Genomic DNA, 5,970 nt, shown 5'->3' on the forward strand with positions numbered 1-5,970 from the left:
TCCAAAATCATTTCCCTCCGCTTTTCAGATTTCAAAACTCATCTACCGCATTCAATGTTTATGACTGTTGTGCAGGTCATCAATGATGGTAGGTGGGCATTTGGCTCCAGGGACAAATGTCAATATGCATTTAATATTCCAATAGTTTTTAAGCAGATGAATGGAGTAACTTTATGGAGTACTTAAATTGTAAAAGAGAAAGTGAAGTATGGGAAAGTGAAGAGAATGTGCTTCAGCTTCATCATTGGGCCTTACAAAGAGGTCAAACACTATCTAGAACTGGTAAATATTGTGCACTAAGTTCTATAGTTCCTTATTCATTATAGTTTTAGTTTAGCTTGATTTGGATATTACATTACCAACACTTGCATGAATTTTTATAGTTTGTGGCATGATGTATTATAAAAGAGCACTGAAGCTACAAGCATATCTTGATTTGGCTTCAGAGAGTGGTACAGATGCTAACCTCTTGTTTCAATATAGTACTCAAATTTTGCATCGTTTGGAGTTGCATATATTATCTATGTGTTTATTAAATTTTGAAAGACAATTTTTTGCAGAGATGCTAGCTGCTTTTTCAACTATTGACGATCCAAAGAGCCAGAGGTCATTATGTGCTCAACTAGAAGCTATAGCAAACATGAAATTCACTTATGTTGCTACTTGTATGCGCAGATTTATAAATTTTTATTTTAAATATTTAATTCTAAAATTTTACTTTTTTTTTTATAGCTTGAACCATAATAACTATTTGTTCTTCTATGCAGTAATCTCACTTTGCCTTCAGTGATATCAGCCTTAGTAACAGGTTTTCATAAATTTAATCTTCTTGGTGATTACTCTTCAATGTTGATGTATTTTGATGGTCTATTAGCAATGATTATAATGAGTAATAGTTTCAAGATTGTGTTCAATTTAATGGAGAATCAGTATTTGTGAATATAGCTCCTCCAGCATGGGTGATTGTTGTTGAGATTGTAATCTTCAATTGCCTAATATTTGATATGCATTTTTGCGAGGAGGAGAGATAAATGTATCCATCACTTCCAATAAGAATATCTGACAACTGTTTAATAAAAAAGAGCACCAAATTCATAGGTAGAAGCCCCTCGTGCCTCTTCCATGTCTCTCACAATGATATTTTCATATGATTATTTTGTAGGCACAAGCTAGGCAAGATACTCGTGAAGAAATACTCATAGGATGGCAAGATCAATGCTATGATACCACTTTAATGTCCCCTTTTTGGACATTAGATTTAAAACCTTGACTGTATAGATCTTTTTTATTATTTTCTCTGATATCCTTTTTCACTCTTTGATATTTGATATTTATGTGTTTTCCAAAGAGTCACGTCCTTCCAATAATGATTATTATATTAATAATATTGTTATATTAATTAATAGGGTTTGTTATATTATATTAATAATAATATAATTATATTAATAATGATATAATTATATTAATTAATAAGGTTATTTATATTAATGTCATAAAGTATATTAATAATTATATTGTTAATATATCAAGTATATATTATTATATTATAATACATTTAGCATTTTCATATTAAAATATATTTTAATCATAATAGTATTATGTATTATATTAGATTAGTATTACTATAATATGATATATAGTATAATATTACTTTATAAAATATTATCATTTTAATATTATTATTAATATTACTTTATATATAATACTTATTTATTATTTAAATTATATATCAGAGTGGGGACATCATAGATAGCCATGTCCATTTTTTTCCAAAGTGTACCAAAAAAAGGCACCTCCTCCAGATTGAAGATAAAAATCTCAAAAAAAATTGGGTTTCTATCTTTGAATAATTTCTTCAAGATCTCTAAACTAGGCAGTAGCAGGGTTGCTCTGATACCATGTGGAAGTTGTGAAAACTAACTTCATAGATCACAAGAACAATTGCATGCAAATAACCTATTGTTGAAGAGAAACAAGAGAAGGAAAAAAGTGCAGCTTTGAAATATCAATGAAGTGAGAGCAAAAATGTATTCCAAGATAATGAAAAAGAAATTACAAGAGTTCAACTTTAAAGGTGGACGAAATCCTAAAGGGAAATAACTAGGTTGCACATTATAATTAATATAAAATATTAATTATATGCACCTAAGAGATAGCTTAAGTAAACTAGAGTAATAAACAACTTAATTAATTAAATCAAGATGATCTAATTAATAAGCATAAAAGAATAATTACTCTAGCAGAAAAGGACTTCTCCTCAACAAGCTAAGCTAGAAGAGAAGGCAACTCAAGCACTTCCATAGCTAGGGGAAGAAAATGTACAAGGGTTTGAAAATATTGAAGCTACACATGCCTAGGACAATCCTTAAGTGCCAATAATGAGGGAAGAGCAAGGAGGAGCTGAAATAGAAGTACAAGAGGTGTCTCCACCTCAACAAGAGGTACAAGCCTCCCCATCTACTATTAAGAGAAGAAAGATTAAGACTTCAATCAAGAGGAGGTAAAAGGTGATTAGGAGAGTGATTCCTTTCCCATCAATCCTAGAAGTTATCCTCAAAGGAGAAGAAGAAGAGGATGGTGAGGATGAAGAGGATAACCTTCCTTTCAGCTAGAGGAGTCATATTGAAAGAGCCACAGAGTTAGAATGGAGAAGAAGCTCCATAGCTACACCACCATCTATTCCTAAGTAGCCTATTTAGTCTACTACATCAAAAGATGAGTTGCAACAATGGATCAATGAGCAAGAGAGCAAGGACATTGATGTCTTTTAAATGTTAGATTTTGATTTCATGCCTATCAACATTGAACTGATTAGGGACAAAATAAGAGATACTCCAACTAACCAACCTCAACAAAATCATTAGAGTTAGTTTCCACTTGAGCCATAGGGACTTGAAGTAGCTCCACCATCACCCATTCATGTTACATTTTGTGTAGATAAGGGATTGGCTACCCCTCTTTCTCCAAACACTAACAAAGATCAAGTTCAAGAAGAACAAGAGGGAGAGCCACAACAAGCATTCACTGATAAAGTGTTAGAGGAAGGGAAAATAAGTGAGCAACTTTAGCAAACTTCCCAAGACACAGATGTGAGAACTATAGACTCCATGGATCTCTAATAGAAGGAGAAGACTCTAGATAGGATGGATAAAGGGAAGACCATAATAGAGAAAAATCCTTCATCTTCAAAAGGAAAATCATTGATAGAGCATGTTCCAATATGGTTGAGGAAAGAAGTCATTAGAAACAAAAGGAAGCAATTCACTATTGAGGAAGAGGATATGATGCAATTAATTGAAGTTCTTAAGAAACCTGAGTCATGACCAAAGGATGCATGAGCATAGCCTTTATCATGAGTGATCAAAACCAAGACCTTTTTGCTCACATAGTTGTCCCTTCTCCACATGTAAATGTTGAAGAATTGACTCCATGAAACTATTAGATCAAGGAGGTCATGCTTGGGAAACCTACATTGAACATGACTAAGTTAATGGCAACAGTGGGGATTAAAGAAGTGTTTAGGAACTTAGAATAGGATAGGATAGAATTGATAACACTTTAGAGACAAAATGAAATCCTAAAAGGATATTTGAATGAAGTTTTTGGTCCTTTAGATCCTAAAAATCCTAAGGAAACTTTGAATGCAACATTGGAGAGAAGAGATAAGGGGGCAGTCTAGTTAGATCCATTTTTGGAAGCTTGTCAACAATGGCAAGAAAGTTTTGAGGAGAAAGGTGTAAAAATTATATAGGAAAATCTTAAGTTGCTACACCATATGCATGATAATGTAGATAGGCTAGTGACCATTTTGAATCAAGTTTTTGGTTTGATGGATGAAGTACATACCTAGGGCAAGGACTTGTAGGCACTACAGGTAATCAAAATGCCAAAAGTATCAGATGTTAATGGAGGTGTATACAATGAAAGAGTTAGATAAGATTGATGATTGGATAGAGAAGATTGCAGATGGCAATAAAGTAATGGAAACATTACATGTGGAGATTCACAAGCTCAAGGATCAAACCCAAGAGCAAATTTTGGAGGCAAAGAAACATTGTAGTGATGCATGTTTAAACATTTTTTGAAGATGATTCTAGGGATAAGTTAATAGCTATAGAGGTAGTAGTTGAGTAGTTTTAGAAGACTTCTAAGGAAGCTTCTAGTGATGATGACATCAAGAAAGCATTTAGAACAAAGGAAGAATTATTAGAATTGGATGTAAAACTCAGAGATTTTGTAGAGACTCGCATCAAGGTGGACAATAATAGGTAGAAATTTTGAAATATAAGTATAAAGCCTTAGATTTTCTAGATACAGATGAAGTCACTAAGATCATTGAGGAATTCAAGAGCAAATACCTAGACATAGCTTTAGTATAAAGGGGAACAAAACCCAGAAGCCAGAATTTTAATTTTGACACATGGTGAAATGTTGCATTTTTTGAACTTGCTTCCAAGGTGCATAGGTGTGCTAGGTGTGCAAGTGCTCTACTTTTGAGGTACACTTATTTAAAGGTTTTATGAAAGATTTTGAAGAACTTGGAGGTGTGCTGATAGTTAATTGCCAGTTCCAAATTTAGGGCTTTCCATGCATCGAAAACACATTCTGATGGTAGTTTAACTCCTATAGATGCCTAGGAAAGATGGATCTTCTATTTTTGGCACTTCCAAACACTCCTACATCATCTAAAGGATTTATTCTTCTTATTTTCTCATGCTTTTATTAAAGACATGTAAAGGTTCATGCATCCATTTAATGATATAAATATGAATGGAGTCCTACAATGCACCAGTTAGAGAGTTAGTTTGTATATATTTAGATTTGTTTTATTAGTTTTAAGCATATATTTTCATTAAGAGATCTCTCACTCTCAACCTAAATTAAGGAAAAATTTTTCTTATAAATATAGGAATGTAACATGTATTCTAGGCATGTGCCATTATTTTGATGCAATAATATATGCTATTGGTGCTCGCATTTGGAGTGTAGTGATTCATACCCAAGTGTATTATATTTTGTAAATGTATGTTCATGAAGTGTAATTGAGCCAATAGTTTTATTGCATTGTTTTGTCGATGTGATATTTTTATTCTAGTGTTTGCTATGGGTCTATAAATTCCATTGACATACTTAGTTTGAGAAGAGATCATCATGCTATTCCTACATAGCTTTTCGTCTCGCATGAGTGCACTTTTTGTGGCCTTGCAATTTGATAAAAAGTGAAATATCTTACAGCTACTAAATTCCCATCGATGATTGCATCAGTGGAATTAAGGAAGTGCTGCTCCTATTTTCATTGGTTACCCACTGATCTTTTCAAAGCCTTAACTCATAGACAAGTTGTTTTTGTGGTTTATGTCTGTTAGGAATTTACTTTTCATGTTATTTGCTTAAACTTCTTGTTACCCTATTTTTGTTATTTTCTTTTACAAACACTTATTTAATTTAGGAATTCATATAGTTGTATTGTTAGATTATATTCATTAAAAGACAAAAAAATACAAAAAATATATTTCTTTTTGTGTGTTTTATTCTTTTGAAATAGCAAGTAGATTCTACATCTTATCTGAATAGTTCAAACTAGAAAAGGCCTCCTCGTAACCAAACACATTCATCTTCAATTGAGTGGATTCCAATAGGTCATAAGATCAACAAAAACCTTTGAGTTGATCCCAAATCAACTTTTCAAGAGAAGAGTTCAAAAGAATTCCTGCTATTAAGCATCATGCAAAACAACAACTCAACAATAACCAATATTAGAAAATAACAAATCACATAGAAGAGAACATAAGACACAAAAATTTAACATGGTTCACCCAATCCTTGGGCTATGTCCACGAATAAAAAGTCCAATATTATTAGTACCAAATGATTACAGTCCACAATCCATTACATCTTAATCCTATCGCAAGAGGCTACAATTTTTGGAAATGTAATGCAAGCTAGGTGACTAAGAGGGATGGAGGGTGA

At 32.5% G+C, this 5,970-nt stretch overlaps 1 non-coding gene across 1 annotated transcript; it reads left to right on the forward strand.

The window, feature by feature from the left end:
- The first annotated feature begins 380 nt into the window (after positions 1–380).
- LOC149580524 (small nucleolar RNA J33) lies at positions 381–461 on the forward strand. The gene has a single exon (XR_016358053.1). It is a non-coding gene; the product is annotated as a small nucleolar RNA J33 (small nucleolar RNA).
- Positions 462–5,970: the final 5,509 nt, after the last annotated feature.

The sequence above is a fragment of the Cupressus sempervirens genome, chromosome 1, assembly GCF_028749045.1.
Source record: "Cupressus sempervirens isolate cs-2001-9-10 chromosome 1, ASM2874904v1, whole genome shotgun sequence".
Taxonomy (NCBI): Eukaryota; Viridiplantae; Streptophyta; class Pinopsida; order Cupressales; family Cupressaceae; genus Cupressus; species Cupressus sempervirens.